General features: G+C 39.4%; 1 protein-coding gene across 1 annotated transcript in view; it reads left to right on the top strand.

The window, feature by feature from the left end:
* LOC124163432 (semaphorin-5B) overlaps window positions 1-23,906 on the top strand; it is a 318,709-nt gene that overhangs the window by 69,147 nt on the left and 225,656 nt on the right. The window lies entirely within an intron of this gene.

Raw genomic sequence — 23,906 nt, 5'->3', positions numbered from 1 at the left:
TCAAATCGTCTCTCACTCTCACGAATGTTTTCCCTCGTGGACAGACTGGCGGACAGACATTAATTTATATATTTCAGGTGACCCACCATTGGCGAAGGTCACCCGTTCTAGAACTGTGCCACCATCAAAAGGCGCGACTCTCTTATTGTACAAGTTCTTTGAACGACCGTATCATTTTTTAACAGATTAGTTGAGCCAATGTTGTAATAGATTTGTCTTTTGCATATGTTAGTGCATATGTTCCTACCCTAAGTACGACACACTTATGATTCAAGTTCTTTGAGCGATTGTAGGTACCTTTTTTTCAGTTTATTTTTAACACGCGTGAATAGATTAGTTGAGTTGAGATAATGGTGTAATAGTTATGCCTCTTGCACAGTGGCGCAGCGAGGGGGGGTTTTGGGGGATAAAACCTCCCCAGAGCTCAGAGAAATTTTCAAGTTAAATACATTTTACCTAATTGAATTGATATTACTTATAGAATAGAGTAAGGATTAATAAAATATCCCTCAGAAAGCCTTAAAACTCACTATTTTGAACCATTTACCATAAAATTTTCTGGGGGGGGAGGGAGGGGTTGCACCTCCGGCTTACCTAGCAGGTATTCTATAGCCCCCAGACCCTCAGTATTTGTTGCACCTAAAATCCCCTTAGCCTTAATTCCTAGATGCGCCGCTGCTTTTGCACATCTTAGGTAGGTCTCTACACTATGCTGGTATGAAGTTTTAATATGAGCTGTTTTAAATCGATGTCCGATGCTCTTGCCGCGCATAAAATCCCTGCAGTGATTAACTTCATCCTCCTCTTAGTTAATATTTTTTAGTCCGGGTTGAGGGCAACTAAAAAAACACTGACTACACAGTGGCGGATATAGATGGGGGGCGCAGGGGGCGCGCCCCCCCCCCCCCCCGCTTGCGGGTCCGCTTGTATTGCCGAACATTGCAAAACCACAATTGTGACTTTTTTATATCATAAGATGGCATTTTCTTTTACATGTTTATAATCACTTTAAATAAAATTTTCTTATACTTAGGCTGAGACTTGACTGTGATCTTTTATTACGATAAAAGTAAAGACAACTCAAGATATGTTGCGCCCCCCCCTTGAGTTTTTTCTGTATCCGCCACTGTGACTACAGACTTATGGTACTATGATCCAAATACTCTAACTACATGCACACTGCCCCAACAAGTTATTGTTCGAGTCTCTTTACACATATGGCTTTCATATTTTTCTAATTGTATTGATTTCAATGGTAGCATGATGTCATTAAAATATGAAAAGAAAAAAAAATTGAAAATGGCAAAACATAATCGTGTTGCATGAAAAGAGATAAATCATTACATAAAATGAAAAATAGCATTAAAATTTAAAAAAATGAATGTGAAAAATAATTAGTTTGCGTGGGATAAAGACTAATTATGTGATTATTAAATTTAATTACATTTAATCTTAAGTTTTCTGCTAACGAAAAAGCGACCGATAATATTTCACCCAATCGGGACACCGGCTTTCATCTAAGCACTACATGGAGACCTGTATTCAGCTGTATGAAAAACATAAGGGTTAAACGTGAAGAATTTCAAAAGACCTACAGCCAATCGGACGACACCTGAGCCGTATTGTTGTTTCCGTAAACGGTCGATCCTGTTCAGTGTGAAATTGAACTTCATTCAAGTAACACAGCCTTGAGGATGGAAGACAAGTCGTCTTCCGAAACGTCGGCTTACATAAAAGCTTTAACCTGGATGCAAACCCGAGAAATATTTGTCAGAATATTTCACCCGTTTCCTTCAACTATTTGTTCAATTTTTGTGTGTGTCGACATCAAGTTAGGTTTGGACTGATGAGGTTAGGGCACTACGTAATTGATAATTTTTGAGATTACAGGGAAAATCGAGAATATTATGAGTATAGTCAAGTGTTATTGCTCATTCGAAATCGATTCAAATTTGTGTACGCTCAAAGACGCACGTATAATTTCGACACACGACCGTATCGGTCAGAAGGGTGAAGTTCTTATCAGGCATTGAACGTGTTATCCTGTAAGATAGTAACGCCTGTAAATACTCCGAAAGAAACTCAGATCGCTCCCTCGTCAAAATATTTATAATCATGTCTCCTTGCATGATGTGAGATAGCAGTGAGATGGCCGACATAATCAGATATTTTCATGATGTCGTTGGCATCTGGTGCTATTTTAGTAATGCGTAAGATATGTAGACCCTCTAACTGACTCACCGTTTTCCTCCTTTGCCAACGGAAAGAGTAATTAAAATACGAGAACTGAGAAATAGCCAATTGGAGCACAGGAACAAAGATTTTATGATGTTGTTGATGGTAAACATCGTATCTTTTGTCGCTACTACCCCGAAAAGATTATTCATCATCTCGATCATCACTATTCATTGTTGCGTCTCCGTGAAATGGTTTATTCATCTATTCGTATTTATGAACATGACATAACTTTTATAGGTATCCATCTCATGGGAAAGGTTTGAAGGCCAAGTTTTGAAAATACGTATGGACTTCTGGAGGAGAGATAATTTGAATTTCAATACTGGAAATTCGGTGCGAAAATCGGTATGCTTTTGTTTCAGCCCGGGGGTAGGTTTTCCACTCGTAAACAGAACCCTCAACGCAGGTTAAGTACGGCTAACTCCTTTTCTGGGAGTATTTAATGGTCTCGCGTTCTGTGATTTGAAATTTAACCGCCAGGTGGTATTCACAACAGGTAGATACAATAATGGTTAAACTCTTTCATCCCTCTGTGACCGTTTGAAAACTTAAACTCTCATTATATCGACTTGGGTAGTTGCGGTATTTGATAAAAGGTCCAAATATGGCGGTTCACAGTCTCTTTTTCTGTCATTTCATGTTATAGAGTGGACAGAAGGAATTGCTCGGGTCAATAATCGCAGCAATAATCTGTCTTCCCTTATATTCTCCTAATTGCGTGGGTATTACGGTACGATTTACCGTTAATAGGCTTCTGATGTTGGACTGTTTCGTAACTACCTCTTTGGTGTAGTGCCTACCCGTATTCGAACGAGGTTCCTAAGGTAAACGTCAGCTGCATGTTTAGGGGCAATAACACTTATCGTTTGGATTCCAGAGAAGATTATTCCTTGGAAATTAAAAATTCGTCATTTTTATGCGATTTCATTACATAATTGAAGTATTTCTGACTGTCTTGCCTATTCCAATCCAATATGTTATTGCATAAAATTCTGTTGTCGATACAGATACCCTAATAGAGAATGTAGAGGAAAGCACTAAGCACAAGATTGCGTTGTATAGAAGTTTTTCGTTAGTTATATGAAAAAAATTCCCAAAAATATTTCAGGTACTTTATTTGTAACGACTGTGCGGATAAATAATATAAGGTTACTTAATGGCAGGTATAAAAATGTATGGGTTTTGTAGCTACATGGAGGTTATTGCAATAAAATCAGAGAAATAAACGATTCACAATAGGATTTGAAAAACGGAATCAATATCTAACTTTACTAACTGGGTGAAAACCTTGTATTTAAATGAATAAATTGTGCGATCATGCTATATTATTAATGCCTTTTTCTTGCTGTTAAATGTAGCTCTGATACTATTTTAGCCAATAAAAATGAAGTATATCGAAATAAGAAATTTCAATCTTTCGGGATCTACACTACTTTGCGCTGCTCTGTACTTTCGAAATGAGAATTGTTTCATGGAAAGCAAAGTACGAGTAAAAAATGTTTCTTAAAAATATAGAGAAATGTATGTTTGTTCTGAATAGCGCAACCGTGGCTTATCCCAGTAACTCTTTCCGATACTAAATGCTTGTTCGGAGTGGGAAAGCCGTCTCCACGCTTTTCACATGGGCAGTAAGTTGTGTCGCTTGCTCGTTATAATGCTTTCTACGAGTTTTCCATCTCTCTCTATAAGGACACGGTCGCTGCTCTGGAATCCAAACGAAAAGTGTTATTGCCCTGAAACATGCAACCGACGTTGACGTTTCTACGTGCAATGCTTAGATCGCTTGAACTATTAAAAATAGATATCTCTCACAGAGACACGATCATTTTTAGAACGCACAACTTTTCTAGGTCCGATAGAAACGGTGAAATAATATTACGATGTAAGCAATAAAATTTTTCGTAAAAGCACTGTTTTCATTCACGAAAAGCATCGAAACCCGCTCGGCATAAGTTCGTAACGTCATCAACTGAATATAAGTTCAATGATCGACGGAAATTTATATTTTTTAGCCTCTACTACAGACGAAAATGATAAAAAAAGGTTGAATGAGCCCTTAGGGTGTTTGATTTTTTGCTCCTTCGTAAGTTACAATCGGTTTAGCGGCGTTGCAATCGCCCACGACGTGTCCCCCACGAATACTACCGTATGCTCCAGTCTGCCTGTGCTGCAGTAGATGCGTTGTCAACCATCGCGTACTGAAGTGGGTTCACATAAGTCCCCCCTCACGTCCCGGACGAGCAGAGCAATTCGAACTTTGCGGAGAAATATTCTATAACGTGGGCTGTAAACCGAAGTATACATATGTTCGTTATCATAACAATCCATTGTTATTCCTCGCGATTTCAAATGTAATATAGTAAATGTTGAGTGTAAATGGTTCGCTCTCGCCTTATCGCTGTGCTACGGACATTTTTGAAACCAATTAAAGTGTACTGCATGAAACCAGAGGCGCAGTTAGGCATTAAGGCTTGAGAGGGGGGGGGTTCGGCGAAATTAATACTGGAGTGGATGGAATACCCGCAAGAATAAGTGGGAGGTGCGGGTGCCCTTCCCCAGAAAATTTTTAAGATAGATGGTTTAAAATGGTGAGTTTTACGGCTGTGTGAATAGTTTGATATCTGTCCGTCCCCCTAATATTAGTTACTAAATTTTTCATTAAAATTACATTAAAATATTTTTATAAAAAATTTTCTGAGCTCTGGGGGGGGGGGGGAGTTTATCCCTCAAAACCCCCCTCACTGCGCCAGTGCATGAAGCAATTGACTTTGTACGCAGTCAGGTGCACCGGTGCGAAGTTAAACACACCTAAGGACGTAGTCTGCCATGAAAAAATATTTGACTTAGCTTGGATACGAACTCATATCTACTAATTTCCGGTTAACGCGTTAGCCAGTTACAAAACCAAGCCATTGCCTCCGAGCGATCTTCGGGATGGGTTTTACCGAAGAAGGTGTTGACGTCACAAGTCTACATTGTGGCTAAGTCAAATAATATAGATATCCCGGCCAAGTCATATTTTTTCACGTCGAACTTCATTTTTGGTATATTTAAAATAAAATGTGCCCAAATTGGCGGCAAAAATCGAGCTTCAACGGGACAGGCTGGCGCCTCCTGTATCTGGTAACCAGCGCGAAATATACTCGGGGCGGGGCCATCTGTCGGTATTGCGTATCTACCGATTCGATCGATAGATTTTTCTTCCTCATAGGAAAATCTACTAGGAATGGTAGAATATTAATTGCGTATGCTTGGTTTCGCTTATAGTAGGGCCCGCCCGCCTTTGTGACGGTGCGGGATTCCTCGTCCCCTCCCTTCCTTTCCTATCCTTCCCCTGGAGGTGTCGTCGGGCTCTCATCGCGGCGGCGCGGCGCTTCCTTCCTTGTTCCTTCCCGTCCTTCCCCTTCTGGGTGCAGAGGAGAAAAGCTAGCGCTTCCAGTCCCTGCCCCAGGAATGTATCCCCCCTAGGGTTTCGTTTCCATTGTCGGTAATGCGTCTCCGACTTGAACGCTTAAAAGAGGAATACGCACGAAGAGGAGTGTTAGAAGCTCCCATGTCCGAATTGTACCAATGATAATAATATCCCATCAGTAAGCAAACTTTTTTTCTCGCAGACAGTTAGTGACGGCATAAACTTTGTTAGGTTATGAGGTGTCCATTAATTACGTGAGGTGATTTTAGCCATTTTTGACCCCCCCCCCCCTACCCTCCTCGTGAGACATCGTGAGAATTGGCTCCACCCCCTCTCGCCCTCCCTTTAATGTCACGTGAGATTGTTTAACATACGTAATTTAATTGTAAATACGTCAATCTATGCGTTGCGTTCATTGCGTTGGATATATCAAAAATGTAATTATTTTTTTTGGCTAAAAATCCACAGAGAAAAAATTATTCGCCTTGATCAGGATTTCGAACCCGGATCCCCCGATTTCCTGTCGATTGCTTTAGGCAGTTAAGGTTCCGAGACTTCATTCTTTCCTGTGGAAATTTGAGGACTCTACCGGACAAGGTGCCTTGGTAGCTTAGCTTGCTGAAGCACTCGACCGGAAATCGGAGGATCCGGTTTCGAATCGTGGTCGAGGCGAATGATTTTTTTCTCTGTGGATTTTTCGCACATTTAGTGCATTGCGGGTGACTCCATAAAGATAATCACCGCGGCCATTCTCGGTATCCTTAGTTTAATAATTTTTCTTTGAAATTAGTTTATACTAGTATTTAAGATTACTAAGATCGCAATTTTACATTGTTTATTGGGGAAAAAATAACCCCCCTCTCCAGCACGTGAGATTGGGTGAGAATCGGCTTGACCCCCTCCCCCCCTACTCAACGCCTTACGTAATTGATGGATGCCCCCATACCTTTTTGCCCATAGTACAAGTTTTACGGATATCAAGGGACACGGTGGTGCCTCCTGTATGCAGTTCCCAAAGGTGTCTCCTTTCGAAATTGATTTTCGCCTCTTTCTTTTTTTAATTCCATTTATTTATTTCCCCCTCCCCTCTCTCTCCCTTTGACTCCTCCTTCCTTTTTGTTTTGCAATGCTAATGATTGGGTGCTCCGCTGTGGTTCCCAATAGTGTCGGCCCACTGACCCCCAGAGAGCACGCCAAGCCACGAGGTCGGGGGGAAGGAGGCTTCTCATAACCACTTTCCCCTCTCCGTATGTTTCTCGCTGGACACAAGACTAGTCCCGCTGTTGATATCCCCCGGCTGGCCAATTGAAACGCGGGTCTTGTCACGTGACTTATGGCGACGCTCTATCGGCGAATTTACTCTTCTATGAGTCTTTCCTTACTTATTCCAGTTGCTTGTTGTAAGTTGTAAGTTGTCAGTTGTTTTATAAGTGAATTGTTTTGATGAATTATGTCCAAAATAAGAAACGCAATATTACAATAAAGATATCCAGCAAGATATAAGTTGCTATTTGCAAAAAAATGATTAAATTAAATTGGAGAAAATTCAAAATGATGGGAAATTGCAAAAATAATTATTCGGCAAATAATGCTTTTATGAAAAATGTTTTCATCGGTCTTCTCAATATTAATCTGTAAGATTCTGCTAACTAAAGCAATTCACTACTCACACAACAAAAACAAAAGCGCTCCAAAATGTTTAACTGGTTGGTTATGGCGAACATGGTTTACTTGTAAAGCTAAAAACGTTAATTTTAATGTTCCTTAAATAAGAATTACGTAATACGACACCATTATGGTGTAATTATGCCTGAATTCCAACCCATTGTGACGTCGAAAGTCGACATAGCGCCAACCGCCGTCCTCAACAATGTAGCACTTGCTCATTGCTGGTGAGCGAGTCTTCTCATGGGACGGTTATATCGGTCGAACGCCTTCTCTGCAATCAGTGTCGCCACCTGCGGAAATCTCATCGTCGTTATTAATTGCAACCACCGCTAAAGTATCTCATGTGTCCAACTCACATTGCGGTGGCTAACCCATCTACGCTCCAAGCGTGCGGTCTCCCTCGCTACTAGCAGTGGGCTCTCTCTCCTGTAGCGTATGTAATAGGTGTATTGAGATTGGAACTCATTGTCAGACAGACGGTCTAGTGCTGTTCCCCGTACTGCGTGATGAAAGGTTTCAACTGGCCCCTTATTGCTCGCCCGTGTGGAAATTAAGGCCTTAATTGACCCACTCGCTTACCTTCCTTTATTTTTTAAAAGTGAAAGTTTGGTCGCCAGATTGAAAAAAATAATCTTTAGATGTAACAGAGGAAATTAAATCTGTAATCATCTGTTAATAGGCGACGCGTGTCTATCTTTCAGAATGGGGTCGATCGCTTTGACCCGAAATTTCAACAAATGGGAATGGCGGAAAATAAATCTTCCCCATTCAACCGTTTGCTTGTATGCGTAAAATGGGAGAACGCGTAAGCGGCACGCCCACTTTTCTTGATTTGGTGGCTTCACTAGATATCTGGTTCATTCATGGTCCTTTAGTTTACCTTTTAATAACTACAAGTTGGAGTCGTCGCAGTCCACGATTGCTTGTATCGTCCGTAATGTCGGACTGTGTTGAGGCGTGTGGAATTGATTTTAAGTTTTCCTATTTAAAGTTAAGATAAATGGGAAATTAATCAGCAATAAATGTTGCTATTAATCCATGAGCGAGTTTCCGCGGTTTCACTTCATTTCCGTCGTTTCTATAGATTTGACTCTCCAAATGTTTGTAGTTTGGCTCTTGCAGGCTTCCGGAAACATCGTGATTCTACCTGTATGTCCGACGATCTTCCATCGTTCAGTAAACCTTAAAAAACACATTATATCTGCCCATTTCCCCAGAAGACTCAAGTGGACTCAATGGTCCATAAAGGACAGATCATGACACGGACTCGTAATCCACCATCTTGAGTCTCCGGCACGGCGGGAATTCAAATTTTACTTAACCCTGAAACTGAAGGTATAGGGAAAAGAGAACATGATTTTCTTAGCATGTTTTCGGCGCAGCGCAATTAAATTTTGGTTTCACAGTGGTAATACGATAATGTAATTTTAATACGGCTGGATTTTGAGTCTGCGGACCTCGGTTCGACTCTAGAAAATTTTTCAACACAAGCGATAAGAAATTCCGCGCGACAGCGCTCTGGGTGTATAATAGGTTTGACAGAACGACGATTTAATTCCTTATTCGTTTAATCGTTCAAGGAGGGAAGGAATCGCTCACAAGAGTGTAAACAACAACAAAGGAACCATGCGAGGCCGGTGCGCAAGGACGATGAATGACGGGCAAATGGCGACGTGATCGGTGAGTTATGGGTACGTCGCGAAAGAGACAAAATACGACCGGTCAAGCGAGGAGCGATGTGTCCCGTCCAAAGATTTAGCATATTACTGAATTTTCTCTTAAAGCATTTAGCAGGTTGGGGCCGCCATATTTCGACCGTTACGATGTGTTTTTCTTTCTTTTTACTCTCAACCCTCCTCTCCAATTAACTCCACCATACTTCCCCTATTTCCCACCGCAAGGACGATTCCTTATATGAAGGAACCCCTCTGTAATGTGACCTGCTCCAATGCGCGTCGAAAACGATGTTAAAAAAAAGCGAGCGAAAGGAGGCGCACCTTTCACTTCTGACCCGCACCTTCCCAAAATCTGAATCTGTCCGTCATTTAGCCCTTGTAACTACCCTTTAAAATTTACCGCACTTTCTACTCACGAATATGCTCGAAGAAAACTCAGGCAATCCTTATCTCCTCATTGCATATTAATTGATATCATGCGAGGGAAAGATATGGCAGGCTAAGTGCGTGAAATAAATTTATTTTACCTCGATGGGCCTATGTTTCCGAGAGATATTGTTGATAGGAGGGACCTGGTAAAGCCAATGCTCCCTTCGAAGGTAGAGCGCTATCTTGAAGAGTATTCGAATTCATTCTTGGGCCTCAGAATGGCTGACAATGGTGCCCTTTTCCTCTCTTTAGTCATCATGACTAATACCTATTAATTATTAATTATATTAATGTGAAAGCACAAAGTTCTTCTTTTTTAATTTAATTAATACCTATTGGTTAATTCCCAAAGTCATAAACAATCCAGATACTGTCTTAAAATGGGAACTCATATTATATACTTGCATTATTTTTCCCATATCCCTTTTTAACTTCTACAACGACGTAATTTAAGGTTACACATTTTTCAGCTGAGAACGGTAATTACCGGAATATATTTCGTTGTGCGTCCCTGGCCACGCGTGTCTCTATTTCCCCTTAAGTACAGCTTTTCCAAATGAATCCAACCTTTGACGAGATGAATTTTTGAAAAATCATATGAAATAATTAAAACAGCAGCCTGTCTAAACCTAAATATTTAAATATTGCATTATATTCAATTTTTTTGTGCTATTCATTTTCCAAAAACTTTGTTTTAAGCTCTTATCAATGAGCTTTTTCGACCGCAAAAGCTGATTCATGAATGCAGGAATGAATGAAGAGAGATATTTTAATGGGATTTGAACGATTAACTGACAATGAGCGTAATGAGAGGATAAAAATGCGACGGTATTAGTGAAACCAATCATCTCCACTTTCTCTTGACGTCTTAATCTCCGAGAAAGAATTTCCGCGCCATCAAACCCACCAATTTTCGCGCCGGAAGCATTGAAATTACAAAGAGCAAAAAAAAAAAAAAAAACGCCATGATTTACTTTGGCGCCATTCATGCAATTTCCAAAATTGGATCTGAAAAATGCGCAACAATGCGTAACTAGGTGAGTTGAGCAGAATGGTGGAGAGAACAAGCGGAAATCATTCCACGAGCTGTAATTGCTAATGCTTTTAACAAATCTACAAATATCTGCTTATCAGAACAAATTTATTATTAGGAAAATTATCAAGAACCTGATGTCGCGCATGATCGTTTTATTATATAGAGATTTGAATTCCAGAGCCTAAAAAAAGTCTCAATTACGTCATAAAGGCGCAATTTTCTTCGTCCTTGGCTCCTTAAAACGGGTTTGGATCAGCAAAAAAAATCTTGTGTCACATATTAAGAGTCAAACGTTCGTACTCAGTCTCTGTAATAAAAATAATTCGGCAATAAAGAGGAAATTAATCGATCGTATGTGCAATTAGGGAATTTTGTCGGGCAAAATGAAAGATGATGATCATATGGGCACCGTGTACATTATTCCCGAGTTACCGTTGGCACCGAAAATTGACAATTGAAAAAATGTTACTATAACTACAAAAATAACCAAACCAGATATCGTGGAATATTTTTGAAACACCAGAACGTACCTCTCGTGGTTCATTGACTTCAATTAACTTCTACATTTACTCACAACTGTGCAAGCTGCCATAAATATCCTGCGGCAGGTGGTGTTAGATTACCGGCCGGTATCAGTAAAGAATATATACTCTTAGGAGGTATATGACTAATGAGTCCCATCTTATATTTTTGAAGTCCTGTATTATTCGTGGGAAACACGAGTTTCTATACTATACGTTCGGGGAAATATCTCCCTTGCGTTATTGTATCTGTCGGATTTTCATGAGGGTTCTCAACACTATGATGGTATGCATTAAAAGTTAAGCATCTGCTGTAAAATATTACAATAGCTTAATTGTAGCATTGATTCTTCTCGTGACATATTCAAGTAATTATATCCCAAAGACAAAAAATATTAATAGAGGCTACAAGCTAAGGTCTATCAACTTCAGATCGTTTATTTAAATTTATTTTAATTGTAATAAGTTATGCACTCCTATCAGTGAATTTTACGACTGTTTTAAGGTGATAAAAAAGGCGGATAATAATTTTTAAGAAACCTCTAAAGTAGATAATTAATCACGAACAAATTTTCTGAACGTATTCTTCTTTAAGACCTCTGTTGATCTTGAAGACTTTGATTTTTCTTTGCATGCTTTGGAAATATTTTTCTCCAATTTCTACATCAAGGTTTTCGGATGGCTCCTCGGGCAGAATTAATTATTTTAGGTCGCCTTGGGTTGCTTCTTTCCACCCTTTGTCTTACCAGAAGTCCTTGCAATGGCCCTACAAATTAGCCTTTCGACTTGCCCCGTTTGACAGCACCACTTATCCCCCCCATTCAACGCGCACATGCGAGGGTAACAATCGATCGATCAAATTGACTTCTCGGATATGTCGAACATAACCTAGGCGCCCTTTTCAAATGCCGCCGCTCTCCTTTTTCGGGCGCCCTCTTCGCCCAAGACAGCAGAAGGACGAAAAAAAAGCAATGCGAATAAAAAAAAGCGAATCCCCCAAGGCCTCGGCTATCATCCGTCTGTGGCCCTAATATCGCCGAGATAAGAGGAGTCCGAGTGATCGAATGGGCGAAATTCATACGAGTCGATATTTCAGAACACTTTTCCTTATCTCCTTTACTTCTTGTCAGTGTCCAGCGTACCTACCGACTTGTATGGAGCCGAATGAAAAAACGAAAGGAACTGGAGCGGCATTGAGAGGAATAATATTTTGGCTGTTCTTTTTTTTATAAAGTTTTCTCTTCATCTCACCTTGCTTCGGAAAATCACAAATCCTGCTCGAACGGTCGTGTTTTGTCTTTTTTCGTGACGTTTTATTTGTCTATTTTGTTTATTTTATATTTTCTCCTGCAATGTCTATTGTATCATCCCAATCTCATTCTGACCTTCAAATTCCTCAAACCAACATATATATTTAAACTCTTTTCAAGTTACCGCGCATAGATTCTAGAATTACCTAGCGAAAAACATAATTAGTATAATTACACATCAAATCAACTCAATTCATTAAAGAAAAATTAAACCGTAATTTAAACACCCGCATTAAAGTTTATTTTCCATTTTCGTTTTTTGGTGTTGTCAAAACATTTTATTTTCCTTTATGAGTTCTCGATAAGATTTATCTGAACTGAAGAATTAAGGAAGATAGTAGGATTTGAATAATATAATCTATTTATGATTCTTTAACTTACAAATTTGCTTACTCTCCATGCTATCGTTGTGGCAGTCACGAAGTGAAATGGTTTGATACTGGCCTCAAATTTCGGCATATGTGCTGCGGCGGTAATATTTCTGTTTATACACAACTTGTATCAACAACCCGACGTTTCCTTCCTAAGGGTTTGCCAGCTTCGCACGACGTTTCCTTCGCTACTGTGTGGTGATCGTCTCTTGTTTTTTTCTTATTTGCCCGCTGTCGTCTCCTTACGTCTCCTTCCTACGTGCTCCCCGACTGATGCATCTCATAACTTGCTGGAGCGACCACGTAGCGTTGACCCCATCGCATCGCATTGGACGGAAGCCAAATGAATCCGCACGCACGCAGCTCGGACGCTGAATTATTTATTATTCGTTTATTTATGAGCGTCTCTGTTTATTTTTACGTCGCGCGGTAACGTGTTGATCATTGTTGCCGATGAGGCTCGCGGGATACTGCTGTCTGCTCCCTGGCATCGCGATCGCAGCCATGTTTCCTTTGAAATTTTGGCGTGTCAACGCATCCGATTCCTAAGAGTGTTCGTTACGATTTCTTTAAACCTTAAAACTCATATTTTTTGCTTCATTGATATTTCACATTTTATTGTGCTGCAATCAAAACAATTTATTGTTATGAGTGCTCGGCATGATTTCTTTAAAAGCTAGAAATATATATATTTTTTGCATCACTAGTATTGGATATTTTGTTCAAATGATATTTTTATCGTTTCTGAGTAGAATACGATATGCAATTTCTTTTGTTTACTCTTACGGGCCACCCTACAGCATTTATAATCATTCATTCACTCCATACTGAATTAAAATTATTAAAAAAATCGGAGCCCTTTTTTCCTGAATGGATCATTTTCTATGCTTTCAGCGGGGGAGAAAATTTTCTCGACAAATTGAGTGCTTATTTGACGAAATTTTACTCTCTCGATAACTTTATACCATTAATAGCCCACATGCTGAAGATACCCCCCAGCAAATCTTTTCGACATCCTTGATATAATGAGAATTACAGTTGCTTGCAAATTAGGAAGAAGTTCCTTTGATTTTTCTCGAATCGGTATTTCACACACAAAAGCAAACGGCTGGCCACACTGCATGGACCTATTATAATTATCCGGTTTTTGGAGCATTATTGGATTCCAGTTCTGGATGTAACACATCATATAAGTGGGCGGAATTATAATTTTAAATGTGTATTCGCTAGGATATCATTACCCTTATGGAAGTATTTCTGTATTATTATATATTATATTTTCGCTATCATTTTTTATGCAGGGAGAAAGCACTTTTAATTATAAGGCGTATTCTACTTATTTTCAATGTTTCTCTGGAAGATAAACAAATGAATTTGTTACCATTTTGCAGTGATTCATGTGCGTGTTCATTGAATGTCATTAAGCCTAAGAGGACATCAAATCTCTCTCCAAAGAGAATAAGTAGATTTGCAGTGAAACCTTTTGAAACACCACTGCATTTGTTGGGAAACATTTTTGAGTGGGTATTGGGCTATATGCTAATGCACGCATGCAATATGGCAAACCCTGTCACGTCACCCTTGACGATGAAAATAAACGCCCCTTTTTTCTCCAGTCTGGAAAGCTTTTATCTAGACTGTTCAAGTTTATGTTAAGTTGAAAATGAGACCTACTACAGTGAGGAATAACCACCACAAACAAGGTTTTCCTGTGATAATTCATAGTCAAATATCATTAGTAAGACTATAATAATTAATTTAGTCTTGGAGTGTAATAGGTCGGGAAAATTAAATGCAAAAATGATTGCTGACGTTTCGATATGTTTTTATATCTTCATTTGGACTTGTTTGCATTTTGTACACCGTTTGTAATTTATAAATATTTAAGAAATTAAATATTGATTAATTAATCGCTAATTAATAATTGAAACGAAAGTAGACAATTGATAACGAAAGTCAAATAAACCCTCCAAGACTATATTAATTACTATATAAATTGAGGTCATGAATAGAAATCGATTAGTATGACATACATTTGTGTCTTCCTAATTTTTGTGGAAATTTTTTCGTATTTACCTATTTTTTTAAAATTCCACTCACGGAACGGTATGCACGGAGGAAAATGATAAGGACGTATCAAATTGATAAATCCCACTTGAGTTACAGGAGGATATTGATAAATGTCTCTGAAGGAAAATCATGAGTACGTATCAAATTGATATGGATTGTGAAGAAATACTTTATATATTAAGATATAGGCATCACTTTCGAGAATTTAGATTGTGAAATTTTTGAACAATTATTATGATAGCATCAGGAAATAATTATTTCCGTGAACGCTTATCTTATCTTAGAGTGGACTCATTCTACTACCACTTTCTTCTCAACTTGAAGGCTTTTTTCAACGACTGTTTTATCTCAATCTTTGTTTATTCATTAGACACTTGTCATTTTTTCGATTTCGTGGCATCAATGGCTCATGGAAGTAATTGTGAAAACTCACACATTCATTTTATGTGGACAGCAGGGAAGTGAACTATAAAAAGAGGTATTTTTCAACCGTTCGATATTAAACTATCGCGAAAAAATTCGGGACGAAACAAAATATCTAGGGATATAAGTCATGCAAGCAGGATACTAGATAAAAACAAAAGGCGAAGTTTCGATAAAAATGAGAAAAAAATAATGATACTTGCTCTCATAGAATGTAAAGGCAGGTTTTAAAAAATGTCTGTGGAACCTATTTGAAACTTATCGTTGAAAAAACAACAATTTTTGCTGATGAAAAGGGAGGAGGGTCTTCATGTCTTTGTGAAAATATTTTTTCAAAAATTGGAAATTATCTAGTTCTTTCACTCAGGTTTCAAGATAGGTAAACTTCAGCTAAGAAAAATATAGCAAATGAAAGAAGTCCCCCCCTTTCCAGAGAAAGAATCATCACAAAAGTTAATTATTTTTCCTTTGTAAAGAATCCAAGTTAGTCGACTAAGCTCCTTAGTATTTGCTCTCCACCAAACTTGACTCAAACAATGGTCAGAAATGGCTAAAGTAATTAGTGGACTTATAGACGGCTCCAATTACATCGTTCACTGGGAACCAAAAGCGTAATTCATTAAAATAATTAGGCAGATGTAGGGAAAGGTACGTTACATTGAAAATATAAATCTTTATTTATTCAGCACTTGCAAAAGTTGCCGCCCATCTTTCATCAGTTGGTGACGTAATTAGAATTCAAATTCATATACTCGTTCAGAAAGAACTGCTCACCTTTGGAAGGAGTCGCTCAGTGCGGTGCAAACAGCAACGGACCTTGTGAAGTCGATGCCCGAGGCCGGGAGAAGTTCGTGTCGTCATCAACTTATTTACGAAAGGGTTAGAGCCGTCAATTTTTCGTCGCGGATAATTCAAGGAGTAGACGGTTGGTCGAAATATAGAAAAATATGGATGTCAATTTTTTTCAACCATATCGCTACCGGCAATAAAATATAATTGGGGATGGGTGCGATTGCCTAACGGGTTTATCTAGCGATTTGATCGTTGGATTATTCTTCCTCACAGGACAATCGTCTAAAATCGCTGGCACATTAATAATTTTTCCTGGTTTCGCTATTTAGTTGGGCCCTTTTCGCTTCTATAGCGTTTAGGTGTTTTTCTCCGTCCCGTCCCTTCTAACCCTTTCCCTACCCCAGAGGCGTCGTCGGGCTCCTATCGCGGCGGCGCCTCTTTCCTTTTTCCTTCCTCTCATCCCCCTCCCCGGGTGATCGGGCGTATAAGTATCTGACTTGGTTCCCGGGCCCGGAGTGTTGTATTCTCGAATGGCTCCCCTTGAGCCCTCATTCTCTTCGCCTAATGGGTTGCTTTTTTTAATCACGTACCTCTGCTTTGAAAGGGCTCTTCATGGAGAGAAAAATTTGAATCGAAAAAAATAAAACTGAAATTACATGTGGCGAAATCTATCCGTGGTGTTGATGTCTCTGAAAGTAAATTCTCTGAGTCGATTTTTAATTTTTAAGCCGGACGCGAAAATCTCTTCCAGCGCGGACTCCTCTCCCCCGTACCGCCGGCCAACTTAACGACTTAAAGAAAAATAATGAAATTAATCCGGAGATGGAAGCAATATTCAAATTCGCATGAATGATTCGCTTTCTCTCTCATTCATGGCTGAGCTTCCGACGGGCTACCACTCGACTCGTTTGTGAAAAGAAATATTAAAAAAAAGAACGACTATAATTCATTTCGCTTTCACAAATTCGCGACAGAAGTGATTCCAAAAGAGTCCGAATCACTGCTATGTTCGGGAATGACAAAATAAAGATTTTTCACATTTGCATGAATAACTGTAGTATTAATGACTGCAATAAAGTGGAACTTCAAATGACTCTTTGAAAAGCTTTTAGCGATAACATGTGTAAAAGAAATATTGATATATTATTGCTAATCCGATTTGTAGCTACAAAGTTGTAAACGCAATGTTTCCTGCGGAAACCATAATTGTACGCTAAAATTACTTTTCTTAGCGAATAATTTAATAGTTATTAATATCTAAATAGTTTCCATGCCACCAGGCAACGAAGAATTAAAAGATATTTAATACGATATGCTATGTTTGAAAATCTAATCAGCAGTCTTTGAGATGGCGGTCATCAAACTCAGGTGACATAACTTTGTATGGTACTCTCCATGTTTGACTGAGCAGCTCTTTATTGGAGGGAGGTGTTAAGTTTAAAGAAATTTTAAAATTACTTAAATTTGAAACAGAAAACAGTTCAATAGGGTTAGAAATATCGAAGGCAATGTTATTACCAAAATTTTTGATCTTGAAGTCGTTGCCTAGTTGCTGGGAATGGAGAATATCACCCCGTTAAACAAACTATTTAACTGATAAACTGAAACTTTAACTGTAAAACAGACGACTTCTGACGTTGTGATTGGAACCGCTAAAGTTAATATATGAAAAAATGTTTTATTTTTCTCTTTAAATATTACGTGCGGAGTACCTGAATGATTAATTTGACCTTCCATACGTCCTTAACGAACTGACGTGAAGACTTCCTGCTGAAACAAGCGAAATCATGAGAAAATTTAAATCGTGATCAGAGCAATTTTTCTCGTTGTTGTTCTCAGGTTTAGCTTCAGGTTCTCATTGGCTTAGTGCAATGAATTCCACAATCCACTTACGCTTCAAAATGTTTGTGAACATTAAACTGAGATTTCGGACGAGGTATAAAGAGGAAGTTATGCGTCTCGGAAAAATAGTGACGTTTTATGAATTTCTAGTTATATAGTTGAAAAAATTGTGAATGGATTGTAAGTACTTCGTAATTCCATTTGATCAATTTAACTGACCATACTTTCGACCGGCAATGTTGTCATGAGATACAAACTCTAGGTAACAAAAACGCATGCGTATTAATCCAATTCTGTCGGTAGTCCAATCAGATGCAATGTCATCAGCTATTTCGAATGTATCCATCTGTGACAAGTTGTTCAGCGTTTTTGGCGCGTATCTTATTATTATAATATATCAGTGGCCCAATTTTCAATTTTTTAATGATTATTTTATTTGAATTGGATATTTTTAGCGCATAAAGTAAATCACGTGCAGATTAAAGGGATTTAAAGATCGTTAGGTCACTGATTTAGAAAGGCTTTTCAATAATGATCTCAGCTAATTCGATTGTTGCGCAACCCGTCTCAATGTGAAGTCGGTTCGCAAGTTGCCTGATTGGCAGGGGAAGGGAGAAATAGATGTGGCGCCCTCCAGCGGGTCGTTCCGAAAACACGAGCCCTTAAGATATTTCGCGAATCGTATTGGCCAATTGGCGGTGGCTGTTTCTTTAATTTCAACCTCTCCCTTGCTTATAAGTGGCCGACGAGTGATTCGCTAATACCTTCCGACAGGCAAGGCGGAATGGAAATCTGAACATAATTTTGAAATTATATCTATCTGCCCAGGAAGCAGGACTATGGAGCATCGAATGGTTTCACTACAGATATAATGACACCAATATAAGTTTCTGAAAAAGCTTCTGTAGAGAGAAGGGCTGTCGAAAGATTGAATTTTGCATTGCGGAATCAATAATCGTAACTGCTGTTAGGTTTCAGACATTTTCAACGTGTAAAACTCGTTTTTAAAACCGTTTGGTCGTATGCGTGGTAACACTTACTAACGCAAACACAACAAACGAAACCTCTTGTTCTTCCTTATGAAATATGCTAACATCCTTGGTGATTATATTTGGTTTATAGGGGAGCGATTCCCAGACTGAAATCTAATTTAATAATAAAAAATATCGTGAGATCCATTAATTGGGCATAACACTGAACATTCATACTGGATACCTGAGTGCGGTATATAGACTTAAGTCTAACACTCGGTGAAAATAAGCGACGGTAACTACTTTCATGCTATTATTAGATTAAAAAATCAGCGAAAAATATTTGAAACAAATCATAAATTTAATAAAATAACAAAATTTTGCTTTTAATCAACTAAAATAATATTAGGATCAACAAATATAATAAGAAAGTTCGAATTATTAACTATATACCATTGCTTGGGGAACAGACAATGAAATAAGTATTTTGTAAAAATCGCGCACTCAAGAATATTGCCTATTTCAGGCGAGCTATAAAAGTTAAACTTATTATTTTGAAAAAAAAGTAACTCCAGGTTTCACATGCCCTGGATATTCTAAAATGATGATATACTTTTCCCGGTGCGAAATGAAAAAGTCGATATTTTCATTTTTGGCCAGCTTTTTTCGATTTCAGCCCACTGTGCCTGTGAATTCTTCCTAATGGAATACGCATGCACCCTTAGACAATGTATTTTTATTTTAAGGGAGTAATTAACTGAATTCTAAAATAAAAAAATGTATCGTTAGATACATTAAGTGGACGAACCACTGAACATTCCTACTGTATACCTCAGCGTTACCAAAGCCGGGAATCATCTTTTCGCTCTCATTGTTGACTTTAGCGCATCAACGTGGACGCATCTGCCACAAGCATTCACGATACGATTCCTTTTGAGATGTTATAATTAATTTACATGCCGCCCGCAACTGAGTTTATGAATGCTAATGTACGGGCAGACTTCCAAGCACTTCTTCGCCTTACCCTCAGCGTGGTAATGATTTAAGCACGTCTTCCCTTAAAGAGGCACGCCTTCTCGGGAGAAATTATTATTCTTATTATTTGTTCCTCTCCTTGTCCTTTGCTGCCGTTGTTCCTTTAAATCCTTTCTTCTTATTCCCATACTTACGTTTGTCCTCCCACTCGAGGGAATATTTCACACCGACAGTGGTCATGCACTGCGCTGCAGTCTCTCAACGATTTATTGGTCGCTTATTTTTAGACTGGATGGCCACCCATTCTTCTTACTAAGAATGTGCACCATAAGAAATGCAAGTCCGCATTCGCATTTATACTAATCTGTTACGCAATCGGCCCACATCTGTTGCCATCGCAAATCATGGTTGATACGAAAAGGGAAGAACATGGTAGTAGTCCTCCCCTGCTTACATTGTTTTGCATCTATCGGAGAGTTGAATTGAAACGCGAAAAAGCGCAGTCGGCTGCAATACGTGTTGTCACCTTAGAGGAAGGATGAGTAGAGGGCGGGTGACGTCACAATAAACCTCTAACATCTCAATGGTGACCTGGTGTCTTGTCTTATGAATTGCGTTCATTAGCGAATGGTACACTATTCCTGTGCAATTAGGTGTAAAGAAAAATCGTTTATGGGAAGCTCAGTGACCTCTTCAGTAGTACCTTTGCTGTTTGTGTTCCGAGAAACCTAAAGATTGGCGTTGAGACATGGATCAGAAAACATTTTTGAGACGTGGCATACTAGCATTTATAATAGATCAAGTATTCGTTTTTTTAAATTTGATATTATATTGTCTTTTTTCCAGTTTTAATTAAAATTAATTTATTTTTTTGTTCATCATCATCATTAGTCAACAATCCTAAGATATGGTTTGACGTAGCTCTCCATTTCTCTCTCCTTTCCGCTAATCTCTTCATAGCTACATATTTATTCTCTTTTACATCCTTTATAATCTGTCCTATATAACTCATTCGGGGCCGTCCCTTGCCCTTTTTCCCTTCCACTTGTCCTTCAACGATTGTCTTCATCAGACCATCGTGCCTCAAAATGTGGCCAACTAAGTTGTCCCTTCTTCTGCTTAATGTTTTTAGGAGGCTTCTCTTTTCTCCTACTCTCCTGCAAGTAGCAATTTTTATCGCTTTGTATATTTTTGTTCCCTTTCTTCCTTTTTTTTGCACATAATACTTAGGTATTAAAGAATTGATAACTTAAAAAATAGAAGAAGAAAAGGAAAGACTCATAGAAGAGTAACTTGATGAGGCGAAATGTATGTTTTTGAAATTGTTGGATCATAATTCCAAACGTCTGTAATTAAAGTATTATTGGTTGCCCCGAACCTCTCACGTTAGGTGCTGGCGACGAAGGCGCGTACAGTTCTACTGTTCCGGTGAGTCCTTCCTCATCTCAACCACACAGTTTACTTTGTAACAATTAAATGGCGCATAGGCTAGCCTGAACATACTTCACATTATCTGTCGCGTCGAAGGCGCGTTTACGCCGTACCGGTAAACCATATTTACCACAACCAGCCAGATTTCAGTACAATTATATTTTGCGCATATGTTTCTGTTGTTTGGGATAGTGTGGTGCTTGTGTTAGCAGAAACTTACATACTAAATAGTTGTTGAATATTTTTATAAAAAGTCTACAGAAAGTAATCTTATAATATGTACATATTTTATTATTATTTTGATAATATTTTATTATTTTTTAATTGATTATTATTTGTTTTGTTATTTTTTTCCATTGTTTTATTTTAATTTTTTTTCTTAAATTATATTTTAGAATATATAATGTTTCTCTTGGTCTTTATATTTCGTATTATTCGTGTATCTGATCGCTGGTTGGTGCCCCTTTGATCACCCTCTACCGTGATTGGTGGTGAAGATACTCCGACTCTAGGTTCAAGTTTTTTTTTTGCGTCGTGGCAATCTCAATAGTGTCTTTTATCAACCTAAATGGGGTAAAGACTTGTCTCTGTATGTAAGATTCGTGGTTTGGTTGACGCGCCATTTTAATCCCTGTCCTTTTTCTATTTTTTTTACGAGCCGGACATTCGGGATATGGGAGTGGGAAAGATATGTGGCGACCATATGGTTCGCTGAAAACAACGCGGTCTCTTCCAGCAGAGTTGGTTGGGGTGTATGGGGCAAAGGGACTCTACATACATTAGGAATCATTCCGTCCCATTGAACCTTGATTTTTGTTGCCACCTTGGACACGTTTTAATCGGTTTCCAAAATTCCCGCTGCTCATATGTGAATAGCGATCCATTTACTCACGATATTTAGTATCACTAGAATCTTCCTTTGGTTAGTGTGGTATTTTGAAACCTGCTACGTCAACGGCGGCGAATTATACTCGAATTGCCATGAGAAAAAGAAATCCTCTAGGGCGGGGAATCGAACCTTGGACTTTTGGATTTCCAGGCCATTGCGTAGACTAAGCTATCCAAATTCCTGAATTCCCATTTCAAAGATACAATTTGTATTGGAATAACCTTTGAAATGGGGATTTCAGGAATTTGGTTAGCATATTGGTCTGCGCAGTGGCTCGGAAAGCCAGAGGTCTTTGGTTCGATTCCCGGCCCTGGGGCTTATTCATACATACCTACTTCCTATGGTTAGCTAATGCTTAGCAGAGGCTAACCCTCAGAGACAGAAGAACCGGAATGAACGTTCAGGGTGTCACTAGGCGATAGCTTTAGCTCATATTAGCTACCCACAAGAAGTTTATTCAACAATCGTAGCGATAGTCACTGATTTCTCCGCTCACCTCCATTAGCGACCGCTTAAAGTAGTCGTAATAAACGCCCAGGAGCTTTAAACCCAACCTCCGCCTGTGTTTCTACGTTTAAATTCCTCGAGGAAACTGTGAAACTCTTTCACGATCATATGTACTGAGCAGAGGGAGGCAGAATGGACGGGTTAGAGTGCGAATCTTATACCAGACACCCACACCTCACTCACCTCCTCTAGGAGAGCATAGTGAGCTCCCACGTCGCGAAATACCCTCTCCTACGTTAGCTGCCAGTCCCAGGAGGCCGATGGGACATAAATAAATCCGTTATTAGCGATCTTCCCCCCTCCTCTCCTCGTGTCACCCTCTCTGCCAGAAGGGAACCCAACCGTCTCCCCTCCATCTCCATACCAGCGCCAAACCACCCAGCGACTCCCACCTCCCCCTCTTACATGCTCAGCAGACGGACACGTTCGCGAAAAATCCCGCGTTGGACCCGTTTCTGGGTCCTTTTCTCCCGTTTTGGGGTCCACGGATGGGTCTTTTGCCACCGGGAAGGCTTCCCGAGGTTCGAACGGGGTCCCGCGGGTCTAAAAGGGCCTCAGGAGGGCCCCAGTGCGTGACAGGTGGTCGCGGGACACGCGTGTGGGAGGGTCGACCTCGCCGCCACCGTCGAAGAAGTTGCGGAGGAGTTGTTGATGTGGTGGAGGGGAGGGAGGTGGTCTCCATGGCGACGGCGGGAGGGAGGGGTGGTTGCTATTGGAAGCGCACCTGTTGCACCCTGGCCATTATTGTAGACCCGCCCTCCTCCCATTGTTGGTGTCGTTGTCGCTCATTGTTGGTGAGGTTGTTGTCCATTGTTATAACGGATGGTACGAGATTTTACTCACTTGTGATGGAGCACTATTTCGGCTACCCTCTTACTTTGGTAGTCTGAAATGCTCTGTAAATCGGGTACGGAATTTCGTATATCTGTACGTTAAAACAACTTTCCACCCTTATTTTCTAATACTTTACAGTTGAATTAACTTTGAAGCATCGGTGATATCTAGGAAGCTATCTTCAATTTCCTTCGTTCAGTTTAGACAGCTTTTGATGAATAGTTGTCAGTATGCAGTGGTGTTACATCTGAGTATACATATCGGATAGCGTATGGGCATGGTTGCCTGCTATGGCGACTTCGGTAACCTTTTTTCCTTCTTGTAGAACAACTTTGCTTCCTGGTGATTTTTACTGTGTCAGTTACCCTTCGTATGACTTATCTCGAGATATAGAAGAATATGTTGATTTATCCCAGTCCGATAGACTGCAGCACTGTTTCAACGATCGCAACGAATATTGGCAAAGTCATAAGGTTGGGAAGGTTGCATTGGTTTCATTCCAGCGGTTTCT

The sequence above is a fragment of the Ischnura elegans genome, chromosome 8, assembly GCF_921293095.1.
Source record: "Ischnura elegans chromosome 8, ioIscEleg1.1, whole genome shotgun sequence".
Classification (NCBI taxonomy): Eukaryota; Metazoa; Arthropoda; class Insecta; order Odonata; family Coenagrionidae; genus Ischnura; species Ischnura elegans.
Note: the sequence above shows the minus strand (reverse complement) of the source record. Positions and strands in the feature narration are given on the sequence as shown.